Here is a 13,543-nt window from a genome sequence, read left to right as displayed (position 1 = left end):
CCTACACAGGGAATTTTCCCAAGAGTCTTCCATAATAGCAACTCAAACCACTCTTCAATCAGCATAACTCAGCTTCTGGCTACATATCTTTTCCATCTTTGGCCATTTCTACCCTGCAGCAAAACATCAGCCAGTGACAGCATCCAACTTTGGGACCAGAATATTTGGAGGACAGTTTGAGATTCTTCTTTCTTTTGCTTCTTTACACCCTATACTGTCAATAAATAGCTGGCTAAGTCAATTTAACTGGGGAGATATAGGGTATGCTATTTTTCTCTGTTTTACCTTCTCTAGCCAACTCAGGAAGAACAAAAGTTAAACCCTGTTAAAGAAGTGAGCAAGGGACTTCCCTGGTGGTCCAGTGGTAAAGAATTTGCCTTACAATGCAGGGGACCCAGGTTCGATCCCTGGTCAGGGAACTAAGAGCCCACGTGCCGTGGGGCAACTAAACCCATGTGCCTCAACTAGAGCCCGCACACCCTGGAGCCTGCATGCCACAACTAGGGAAGAGAAAAAAACCCATACGCCACAACTAGAGAGAAGCCCGCCCACCACAACAAAGAGCACGTGCACTGCAACAAAAGACCCTGCATATGCCTCAACAAAGATCCTGCGGGCTGCAACTAAGACCCAACACAGCCAAAAATAAATTAAATAAATAAAGGGAGATTGGGTCAAGATGGCGGAGTAGAAGGACATGCTCTCACTCCCTCTTGCGAGAACACCAGAATCACAACTAACTGCTGAACAATCATCGACAGGAAGACACTGGAACTCACCAAAAAAGATACCCCACATCCAAAGACAAAGGAGAAGCCACAGTGAGATGGTAGGAGGGGCGCAATCACAATAAAATCAAATCCCATAACTGCAGGGTGGGTGACTCACAAACCGGAGAACACTTATACAACAGAAGTCCACCCACTGGAGTGAAGGTTCTGAGCCCCACGTCAGTCTTCCCAACCTGGGGTCTGGCAACGGGAGGAGGAATTCCTAGAGAATCAGACTTTGCAGGCTAGCGGGATTTGATTGCAGGACTTCGACAGGACTGAGGGAAACAGAGACTCCACTCTTGGAGGGCACACACAAAGTAGTGTGCACATCGGGACCCAGGGGAATGAGCAGTGACCGCATAGAGACTGAACCAGACCTACCTGCTAGTGTTGGAGGGTCTCCTGCAGAGGCAGGGGGTGGCTCTGTCTCACCGAGAGGACAAGGACACTGGCAGCAGAAGTTCTGGGAAGTACTCCTTGGCGTGAGCCCTCCCAGAGTCCGCCATTAGCCCCACCAAAGAGCCCGGGTAGGCTCCAGTGTTGGGTCACCTCAGGCAAAACAACCAACAGGGAGGGAACCCAGCCCCACCCATCAGCACACAAGTAGATTAAAGTTTTACTGAGCTCTGCCCACCAGAGCAACACCCAGCTCTACCCACCACTAGTCCCTCCCATCAGGAAACTTGCACAAGCTTGTTAGAGAGCCTCATCCACGAGAAGGCCGACAGCAGAAGCAAGAAGAACAACAATCCTGCAGCCTGTGGAACAAAAATCACATTCACAGAAAGACAGAAAAGATGAAAAGGCAGAGGGCTATGTACCAGATGAAGGAACAAGATAAAACCCCAGAAAAACAACTAAATGAAGTGCAGATAGGCAACCTTCCAGAAAAAGAACTCAGAATAATGATAGTGAAGATGATCCAGGACCTCGGAAAAAGAATGGAGGCAAAGTTCGAGAAGATGCCAGAAATGTTTAACAAAGATCTAGAAGAATTAAAGAACAAACAAACAGAGATGAACAATACAATAACTGAAATGAAAAATACACTAGAAGGAATCAGTAGCAGAATAACTGAGGCAGAAGAACGGATAAGTGACCTGTAAGACAGAATGGTGGAATTCACTGCTGTGGAACAGAATAAAGAAAAAAGAATGAAAAGAAATGAAGACACCCTAAGAGACCTCTGGGACATCATTAAATGCAACAACATTTACATTATAGGGGTCCCAGAAGGAGAAGAGAGAGAGAAAGGACCTGAGAAAATATTTGAAGAGATTATGGTCGAAAACTTCCCTAACATGGGAAAGGAAATAGCCACCCAAGTCCAGGAAGCACAGAGAGTCCCATACAGGATAAACCCAAGGAGAAACATGCCGAGACACACAGTAATCAAATTGGCAAAAATTAAAGAAAAAGAAAAATTATTGAAAGCAGCAAGGGAAAAACGACAAATAACATACAAGGGAACCCCCATAAGGTTAACAGCTGATTTCCAGCAGAAACTTTACAAGCCAGAAGGGAGTGGCATGATATACTTAAAGTGATGAAAGGGAAGAACCTACAACCAAGATTACTCTACCCGGCAAGGATCTCATACAGATTCGACGGAGAAATCAAAAGCTTTACAGACAAGCAAAAGCTAAGAGAATTCAGCACCACCAAACCAGCTCTACAACAAATGCTAAAGGAACTTCTCTAAGTGGGAAACACAAGAGAAGAAAAGGGCCTACAAAAACAAACCCAAAACAATTAAGAAAATGGTCATAGGAACATACATATTGATAATTACCTTAAACATGAATAGATTAAATGCTCCAACCAAAAGACACAGGCTTGCTGAATGGATACAAAAACAAGACCCATCTATATGCTGTCTACAAGAGACCCACTTCAGACCTAGGGACACATACAGACTGAAATTGAGGGGATGGAAAAAAATATTTCATGCAAATGGAAATCAAAAGAAAGCTGGAGTAGCAATAATCATATCAGATAAAATAGACTTTAAAATAAAGAATGTTACAAGAGACAAGGAAGGACACTACATAATGATCAATGGATCAATCCAAGAAGAAGATATAACAATTATAAATATATATGCACCCAACATAGGAGCACCTCAATACATAAGGCAACTGCTAACAGCTATAAAAGAGGAAATCGACAGTAACACAATAATAGTGGGGGACTTTAACTTACACCAATGGACAGATCATCCAAACAGAAAATTAATAAGGAAACAGAAGCTTTAAATGACACAATAGACCAGATAGATTTCATTGATATTTATAGGACATTCCATCCAAAAACAGCAGATTACACTTTCTTCTCAAGTGTTCATGGAACATTCTCCAGGAAAGATCACATCTTGGGTCACAAATCAAGCCTCAGTAAATTTAAGAAAATTGAAATCATATCAAGCATCTTTTCTGACCACAATGCTATGAGATTAGAAATCAATTACAGGGAAAAAAACGTAAAAAAGACAAACACATGGAGGCTAAACAATACGTTACTAAATAACCAAGAGATCACTGAAGAAACCAAAGAGGAAATCAAAAAATACCTAGAGACAAATGACAATGAAAACACGACGATCCAAAACCTATGGGATGCAGCGAAAGCAGTTCTAAGAGGGAATTTTATAGCTATACAAGCCTACCTCAAGAAACAAGAAAAATCTCAAATAAAAACTCTAACCTTACACTTAAAGGAACTAGAGAAAGAAGAACAAACAAAACCCAAAGCTAGCAGAAGGAAAGAAATCATAAAGATCAGAGCAGAAATAAATGAAATAGAAACAAAGAAAACAATAGCAAAGATCAATAAAACTAAAAGCTGGTTCTTTGAGAAGATAAACAAAATTGATAAACCATTAGCCAGACTCATCAAGAAAAAGAGGGAGAGAACTCAAATCAATAAAACTAGAAATGAAAAAGGAGAAGTTACAACAGACACCGCAGAAATACAAAGCACCCTAAGAGACTACTACAAGCAACTCTATGCCAATAAAATGGACAACCTGGAAGAAATGGACAAATTCTTAGAAAGGTATAGCCTTCCAAGACTGAACCAGGAAGAAACAGAAAATATGAACAGACCAATCACAAGTAATGAAATTGAAACTGTGATTAAAAATCTTCCAACAAACAAAAGTCCAGGACCAGATGGTTTCATAGGTGAATTCTATCAAACATTTAGAGAAGAGCTAACACCCATCCTCAAAGTCTTCCAAAAAATTGCAGAGGAAGGAACATTCCCAAACTCATTCTATGAGGCCACCATCACCCTGATACCAAAACCAGACAAAGATACTACAAAAAAAGAAAATTACAGACCAATATCACTGATGAATATAGATGCAAAAATCCTCCACAAAATACTAGCAAACAGAATCCAACAACACATTAAAAGGATCATACACCATGATCAAGTGGGATTTATCCCAGGGATGCAAGGGTTCTTCAATATACGCAACTCAATCAATGTGACTTACCATATTAACAAACTGAAGAATAAAAACCATACGATCATCTCAATAGAAGCAGAAAAAGCTTTTGACAAAATTCAACACCCATTTATGATAAAAACTCTCCAGAAAGTGGGCATAGAGGGAACCTACCTCAACATAATAAAGGCCATATACGACAAGCCCACAGCAAACATCATTCTCAATGGTGAAAAACTGAAAGCATTTCCTCTAAGATCAGGAACGAGACAAGGATGTCCACTCTCACCACTATTATTCAACATAGTTTTGGGAGTCCCAGCCACGGCAATCAGAGAAGAAAAAGAAATAACAGGAATACAAGTTGGAAAAGAAGAAGTAAAACTGTCACTGTTTGCAGATGACATGATACTATACATAGAGAATCCTAAAGATGCCACCAGAAAACTACTAGAGCTAATCAATGAATTTGGTAAAGTTGCAGGATACAAAATTAATGCACAGAAATCTCTTGCATTCCTATACACTAATGATGAAAAATCTGAAAGAGAAATTAAGGAAACACTCCCATTCACCACTGCAACAAAAAGAATAAAATACCTAGGAATAAACCTACCTAGCGAGACAAAAGACCTGTATGCAGAAAACTATAAGACACTGATGAAAGAAATTAAAGATGATACCAACAGATGGAGAGATATACCATGTTCTTGGATTGGAAGAATCAATATTGTGAAAATGACTATACTACCCAAAGCAATCTACAGATTCAATGCAATCCCTATCAAATTACCAATGGCATTTTTTACGGAACTAGAACAAATCATCTTAAAATGTGTATGGAGACACAAAAGGCCCCGAAGAGCCAAAGCAGTCTTGAGGGAAAAAAACGGAGCTGGAGGAATCAGGCTCCCTGACTTCAGACTATACTACAAAGCTACAGTAATCAAGACAATATGGTACTGGCACAAAAACAGAAACATCGATCAATGGAACAAGATAGAAAGCCCAGAGATAAACCCACGCACCTATGGTCAACTAATCTATGACAAAGGAGGCAAAGATAGACAATGGAGAAAAGACAGTCTCTTCAATAAGTGGTGCTGGGAAAACTGGACAGCTACATGTGAAAGAATGAAATTAGAACACTCCCTAACACCATACACAAAAATAAACTCAAAATGGATTAGAGACCTAAATGTAAGACCGGACACTCTAAAACTCTTAGAGGAAAACATAGGAAGAACACTCTTTGACATCAATCAAAGCAAGATCTTTTTTGATCCACCTCCTACAGTAATGGAAATAAAAACAAAAATACACAAATGGGACCTAATGTAACGTCAAAGCTTTTGCACAGCAAAGGAAACCACAAACAAGACGAAAAGACAACCCTCAGAATGGGAGAAAATATTTGCAAACGAATCAATGGACAAAGGATTAATCTCCAAAATATATAAACAGCTCATGCAGCTCAATATTAAAAAAAGAAACAACCCAATCAAAAAATGCACTGAAGACCTAAATAGATATTTCTCTAAAGAAGACATACAGATGGCCAAGAAGCCATGAAAAGCTGCTCAACATCACTAATTATTAGAAAAATGCAAATCAAAACTACAATGAGGTATCACCTCATACCACTTTGAATGGGCATCATCAGGAAATCTACAAACAACAAATGCTGAAGAGGGTGTGGAGAAAAGGGAACCCTCTTGCACTGTTGGTGGGAATGTAAATTGATACAGACACTATGGAGAACAGTATGGAGGTTCCTTAAAAAACTAAAAGTAGAATTACCATATGACCCAGCAATCCCACTACTGGGCATATACCCAGAGAAAATCGTAATTCAAAAACACACATGCACTCCATTGTTCACTGCAGCACTATTTACAATAGCCAGGTCATGGAAGCAACCTAAATGCCCATCGACAGACGAATGGGTAAAGAAGATGTGGTACATATATACAATGGAATATTACTCAGCCATAAAAAGGAACGAAATTGGGTCATTTGTAGAGACGTGAATGCATCCAGAGACTGTCATACAGAGTGAAGTAAGTCAGAAAGAGCAAAACAAATATTGTATATTAACGCATATATGTGGAACCTAGAGAAATGGTACAGATGAACCAGTTTGCAGGGCAGAAATTGAGACACCGATGTAGAGAACAAACATATGGACACCAAGGGGGGAAAGCGGTGGCGGGTGGTGGTGGTGGTGGTGGTGTGATGAATTGGGAGATTGGGATTGACATGTATACACTGATGTGTATGAAATGGATGACTAATAAGAACCTACTGTATAAAAAAATAAATAAAATAAAATTCAAAAATTCAAATAAATATATAAATAATAAATCTAAAAAAATTAAAAAAAGAAGTGAGCAAAACTTGAGCCAAGAACTGAAAGGGGGTTAAAATCAAGAGAACACTCAATAGTGATCCGAGCAGTGAAAAGCTGGAAGAAGGACCTCAGTTCTTGTCTTCTTTGAAGAAAGAATTCAGCAAAGAGACCAAGATTGTGACAAAAATACAAGTGTTTATTACAAACAAAATGAGTGTGAAAGGACACACAGGTGGACTCAGAGTGAGTTATGCACCATAGGGGCAGCTTAGGTTGCTTATATAGGGGCAGTTTTCCAGGTTGTCTCTGGCCAGTTATCTCCATATTTGGTACTGACTGGTGTGCAAGCACATCTCTCAGCCAAGATGGATTCCAGCTGGCATCTTCTCCCTTCTTTTGTCCTTCCTCTAGACTGAGGGCCTTCTCTTCACACATGTCAGGCTGGGAAATCCACAGGAATGCACCCAGTCAGGGCCCAGTGCTCCCACTGGTATCCCATCTCAAAGCCTTAGCAGGAGACCAGGTGCAGCTGCTCAGCCTGGTGCTTATCTCTCTCCTACCTATCTCCTACCTCTATAGCATGAATCAAATTGCAGGTTAGGTATTTGAAAGACTATAAGGGCTGAAAGTGCCCTTCAGATGGTGGTGTCTAGCACCCCATCTTATAGCGGACTAGAAAGTAACTCATCCCAGATCACGCAGCATATTAACGGCAGAGGCAGAAACCAGATTGCTCTCCTTTGCTCTTAGACCACTGTTCAAGGGACCATTTCCAGCTACTCCTCATTTCCTTATGGAGGGAAGGCAGTAGACTAATCCTGTCGCTAGTCTATATTCACAGGAACGCTGGGTGGCCTGTGCTCAATTCACTTAGCTACGTCCCTGGACTCTTCTAATTGCAATCGACACAAATCCCGCTCCAACCATCAGAAGGGAAATGAATCCATTTGTTGAACCTGGAAGCAAACCTCAGGGCGGGTGGGAGGGTAAGGCTTGGCTTCAGGGGCAACCTAGACAAGAAACCCACGTGCTGGGACTCTCTTCCCTTGCTTCTGCTGTGAAAATCGTCGTGGAAGGACTACAGGGCCCTTGGGTCTCACGCCCACTCCTGCACTCAGGGGTGCAGAGCAATAGGATTGGTAGCACCCACTGAGTCACAATACTGAAGTGAGGGGGGCCTAGTTCAACCCCAAAGGGGATGCTCTTGGCAGAAGAAAGGCTGAGGGCTGGGAAGGCAAACATGACATTTCCTCCTCAGCTTCCCCCTCCTTTGCACAGCTGGGCCTGGTGACCTCACCCCAACTCGTGTCAGTGACCAGAATCCTGACACGTTCTGCTGATGTGCCCCGTCCTCCAGACATTCCGGTTCATCACCGTGCAGGCAGACTCCTTAGAGTGAGATACTAGCCCAGCAGAAATCCAAGTTTCAACAGAAAAATCAATAAATAACATTATATTCTGAACCAAAGTTCTAAGTCATATTCCAAAAGAAAGACGTTTTTATTTTTAAATCACTAAGTCCTTATTGCTGCAAATTGCACATGAACTTAAATGGCTAAACTCAGAAGACCATGCATCATTGGAAAATATTTATCACAGGCAAGGACACTTTATTTATCCCAGAGCTTCGGCAAAAAAATCTGTCTTTCCTGCACTCCCTGTCCTGTCATTTCAGATTGAACTTCTGAGATTTATTAGTTTTATTCTTCTCCATTCTTCTCAAAAAGAAGAGAAATTTCACCCTTTCCTTTTGACTGGTTTAAAAAACTACAGAATTGTTTGTTCTGCAAAAATCTCAAAGACTCTTCAGTTCCATGTATGAATTTCTGTGCCACAGATATTTTTCAGCCACAGGATTCCAGAGCTTTCCAATGGCTCACTAGTTTCAAATGATAAGAAGGCCAGGAGCAGCAGACTCTTCCCTCCATGTGAGCGGAGGCTCAGATGTCCTGAGCTGACTCTGCCGTTGGCCACAATTGATTGCTGTAAGAGTTATCCCCAGACCCAAGGGGCGTTCATCAAAAATCTCTTCCAGGATTTTAAGGTGACATACATATAACAAAAAATTTACCATCTTAACCATTTTTAAATGTACAGATCAATAATGTTAAGTACATGCATGTTGTTGTGCAATCTCCAGAACTCTCTTCATCCCACAGAACTGAAATTCCACACCCATTAAACAACTCCCCAGTCCTCCCTTCCCCCAGCCCCTGGCAGCCACCTTTCTGCTTTCTGTCTCTATGACTATGACTACTCCAGGTGCTTCATATAAGTGCAATAACACAGTATTTGTCTTTTTGTGGCTGGCTATTTCACTTAGCATAGTGTCCTCAAGGTTCCTTTTCAGACTCCCTTCTTTAGCATATGTTGTAGCTTATGTCAGAACTTCCTTTCTCTTGAAGGCTGAAGGATATTCCATCGTATGTACATACCACATTTTGTCTACCCATTCATCAGTCAAGAGACACTTGGGTTGCTTCCACCTTTTGGCCATTGTGAATAATGCTGCTATGAATATGGGTGTACAGACACCTCCTTGAGATCCTGCTTTCAATTCTTTTGGGTATGTACCCAGAAGTGGAATTGCTGGATCATATGGTAATTCTATTTTTAAGTTTTTTGAGGAACCGTCATACTATTTTCCACAGCGCCTACCACATTTCACATTCCCACCAATAGTGCACAAGGATTCTAATTTCTCCACATCCTTGCCAATGACTGTTACTTTCATTTTTTGTTTTTTGTTTTATAGTAGCCATCCTAATGGGTGTGATTTGGTTTCCCCAGGATTTTTAACTGGAACTAAGGAAGTCAGTCTCTTCCCATGACAGAAGCTATGGAGGTGAGACTCTTAATTGTCATGTTTCTTGACATGTGAAGGAAGACAGCCTGTGTTGAGTTTTTAGGGCACTTATTAATCCTACCCCTTTCCCCTCCAAAGTTTGGAACCCAATTGAAATCTACTCACAGAAGCCAAATAGACTCCAATAAGGATCAAAATAGCAGTGCCAGTACTTTTCAAGGAGGACTGGAGACTACGACTGAAAGCCAAGTCCAGGCCTGTCTTCCCATTCCTCTTCCCCCACCTAATGGAACTGACTTACCGGCAATGGCAGGCCTGCTCTGCCCATCTTGCGAGAGAGGAAGAGAAGGCCTGGTGGGTATACTGCACAGAAACGCTGCATGCTGCCTAGGGACAGGCAGGGTCCGCAAGAGAACCAGAGGAGGTGCCATGCTTGTGTAACCACCCCTTTGCCGATCTCATCAGCCAGAATAAGCCACTCCTTCATCCTGGAAGCAAAAAGGGAGTCTGAAAAGAAGAATGGAAGCGTAGCCCCCAGAAGCTCTGAGAAGACGTACGCTCATCTTTGTGGGCTTCGGCAGACACACGAAGGGAGGAGGGAATGTCCCCCCCTCCCCTGCCTCCCCAGCAGTTCTAACATTGGGGTGTGCTTGTTTTTAACATCTTTATGGGAGTATAATTGCTTTACAATGGTGTGTTAGTTTCTGCTGTATAACAAACTGAATCAGCTATACATATACATACATCCCCATATCTCCTCCCTCTTGCGTCTCCCTCCCTATCCCACCCCTCTAGGTGGTCACAAAGCACCGAGCTGATCTCCTTGTGCTATGCGGCTGCTTCCCACTAGCTATCTATTTTACATTTGCGAGTGTATATATGTCCATGCCACTCTCTCACTTCGTTCCAGCTTCCCCTTCCCCCTCCCCGTGTCCTTAAGTCCATTCTCTACATCTCATCTATGTCTTTATTCCTGTCCTGCTCCTAGGTTCTTCAGAACCTTTTTTTTTTTTTTTTTTTTTAGATTCCATATGTATGTGTTAACATTTGGATTTCTTAACAAGTAGGACTCAGCACTGCACAAATGCAGCTGTTCTTCCTGCGAAAGGATGCTGAGTGCATGGCAGCAGGGCTGCTCACCCCTGGTGAGGCTGCTCCCTGACGTCATCACGACTTCTTTGTGAATCCTCCCGAGGTCAGCTATGGGACCTGAAGGCTCTGAAGTGGGTCTGCACAAAACACCAATTAAATTTACTCGAGGCTATCCATGGCCTAGCCTGAAAATTCACTCCCTAATCTGTCTTCCATTTCACATTCTCCCAGGGAGGACATTCAATAGAGCTCCCTGGAGATTATGCAAGGAACTCAAATGAAGTCATGAAACAACTCCAAATAATAAAGGCCAGCAATATTAAAATGTCCTGATTTGAACTATATGAAATGCCTCACATTATTAAATTCTCAGGAAGGAATTAAAGTCCCCCTAAAATAAATATCCTTTCTCTTGAAGGTTGAGCTCCAGAGAAATTAAAAGTCCACAATTATTTCCTGCCCAATTCCTTTCTGGTTCAGGGTCAGTCAGAGGGTCTCATTCAGCCATGGCGGTAGAGTCTGGCTCCTTCCACAGCTGCTTCCACTGCAGAACCATCTTGGCTTCAGGCTCACCAGGCTGTCACTCCCTTGGCCGGTTGTCTGGAGTCCATGACTTATCAACTTAAACTCCACTGGGAGAAACCCACTCTCATGGGGTCCGTCCTGCTGCCATGGGGCCCTCTCCTTGTCTGGTGGAAGTCCAAGGCAGGCTGAGGCCTGTGCGCCACGGTGGTAGCTCTCCTCAGAAGCCGCTTCTCCTCAAAACCATCAAGAGGAGACCCACTGCAAACAGGCATCTCTGCCTGCTTGGCGGTAAGACTTGCCCAGCTCTAGCAAGCACCTTGCCTCTCCCACATGGGACTCTGCAGTCCCTGAAGAAATGAAGCTGTTTCTAACTTCTCCAAGAAGGGAGGCCTGTGGTGCTAACATCACTGGCAAGGCCTGTGACGTGAAGAGCAGCCTGCAGGACCGGAGCAGCAACGGAAGCTATCAGAGACTTAGAAGGCCAACGACCTGCAAGACCAAGGCTGTCTAACCCAAGGCCAGAGGCATTCGACTCTCCTTCAAGGGAGAATGGGGGAGATGGAGAAATAGTTAGGTAAGAGGCATCTTTTCACTGTAGATAAGAATTATGGGTTTCAAGTCGACCAGACATGGAGAAACCCTAAATGATTACAACGTCTCTGTAAGCTGTGGAGGAGTTTTACCTCAGGTTAGTGGAAAGTTCAATCCTTGTCCTCTTTGAAAAAGGAAATACTCAAAAGGCACGGACAACTGAGAGTCTTAGGCCTGATGCTTTAACCTAAAGTTAAAGGTTAACCTCCAAAGGATAAACAACAAGGTCCTACTGTATAGCACAGGGAACTATATTCAATATCCTGTGATAAACCATAATGGAAAAGAATATGAAAATGAATATATATAACTGAATCACTTTGCTGTACAGCAGAAATTAATGCAATGTAAATCAACTATACATCAATAAAATTTTTTAAAGAGATTTTGTGAAGTTTTGTTTTTTGTTTTCCTTTTTTTTTTTAAGAGAGAAAAACTTCCTCTACATTTCTAGGACTTTGAGGACTATCTTTTCTAAGACATTAAATAACCCAACTAATCCTCACTGATCTCTCAGGAACAAAGTTAATAATTATTTGGTCTATAGGTATCCTTACCTACTTCTAAACTGCTTGGTTTCTTGTTGTTGTTTTTTGAATTCACACTAGTTTAAAACTTACAAACTGTACGAAGAGAGCATGGGCATTCGGTCAAGCCCTTTCAACCCTGTAGTACATGATGTGCCTGCGAGCAGCCAGCCACCCATACCAAGTGGGGGCCTGAAGTCACAGGGCACTTGTCCTCTTGTTTTAGAAAACTCTTTGACCAAATGATATTTTAGACTTCTCCTGTAGATGTGTCAATTTGAAAACTCAAGCTTTCAGTATAACAAAAGGGTTTTTAAAAGGGGAATCTAACGTAAATTACCTTAAGACTGTTGGGAGTTAAAGAGCTCAAGAAAGCTGGGCTTTGGAAGTAATAATGCACAAATGGAGAAGGACTTTCAGCCATAAAATAACAAAGCAAATGGGGGAAAGACTTGGGTTCCCCATGGAGCAGTTTTGTCAGCAACAGACACAGCAAATGTTTGAGGCCCTCTAGCCAGTGTTTTCAAACCGTAGGACATGATCCATTAGTGAGTGGATTGTGAAACCCACTCTGCAGGTTGCAAACATGACTCTCTTTAAAGGAATGCAGTAGAAAAGAACACATGAGAGTGAGTCACTAGAAGTACAGTAAGAACCGTCTGGTGAAATTTTCCATGCATTATGTGTGCTCACAGGTAGGTGTGGGCCAGGACAATTACCTTTCCTTTTGCATAAAATCCAATTTTTACTCTGGGTTGTGGCTTTAAAAAAAAGGTTCGAATACAGTATTACGTAGGAACACCTCAGGGGTCCAAAGCTCTGAGAGGAGGTTACACAGTAAAGCTCATTTTCTACAAAGATATTAGGGAAGACACATTTTGAAAAATAAGTGGACATAGGACATACGGTATCAGAGATTATATATTTGCATTTTCCAAGTTTTCTGTGATAATGAAAATTACTTGTCATCCATAAAAATATGCTTATTTAAAAAACCCAAATAACCTAGAAGTAAATGAAGTAAATTATGTAAAGCCCCCTTTCATTCCTTCTCTCCCAATCCTAGTGCCTTGGGCAGAGGAAACCGTCAACATTTTGATATGCATTACTACAGACTTTTTTCTAGGCACGCACAGACACACACATGCCATATATATGTAAACAGGTTCGTAACCATATAAATGTAAACAGGAGTGTGCGATTCAGTATTATTGTGCAACTTGTTTTTCATATCACTATGTCTTAGGAATATTTTCATGTCCACAGTATAGAGCTGTTTTTATCTGCTGCAGAGTATTGCATGGTAGAAGTTGGTATGTAATATTTCAACAATTTCTTCATTTATGTACAATCATGTTGTTTCAAATTTTTTATTATTTCAAAAAATGTTTCGATACACATGCTTATACCTGACTCCTAGGACTTGCG

Source organism: Balaenoptera ricei, chromosome 6 (genome assembly GCF_028023285.1).
Source record: "Balaenoptera ricei isolate mBalRic1 chromosome 6, mBalRic1.hap2, whole genome shotgun sequence".
In the NCBI taxonomy this organism is placed as follows: Eukaryota; Metazoa; Chordata; class Mammalia; order Artiodactyla; family Balaenopteridae; genus Balaenoptera; species Balaenoptera ricei.
Note: the sequence above shows the minus strand (reverse complement) of the source record.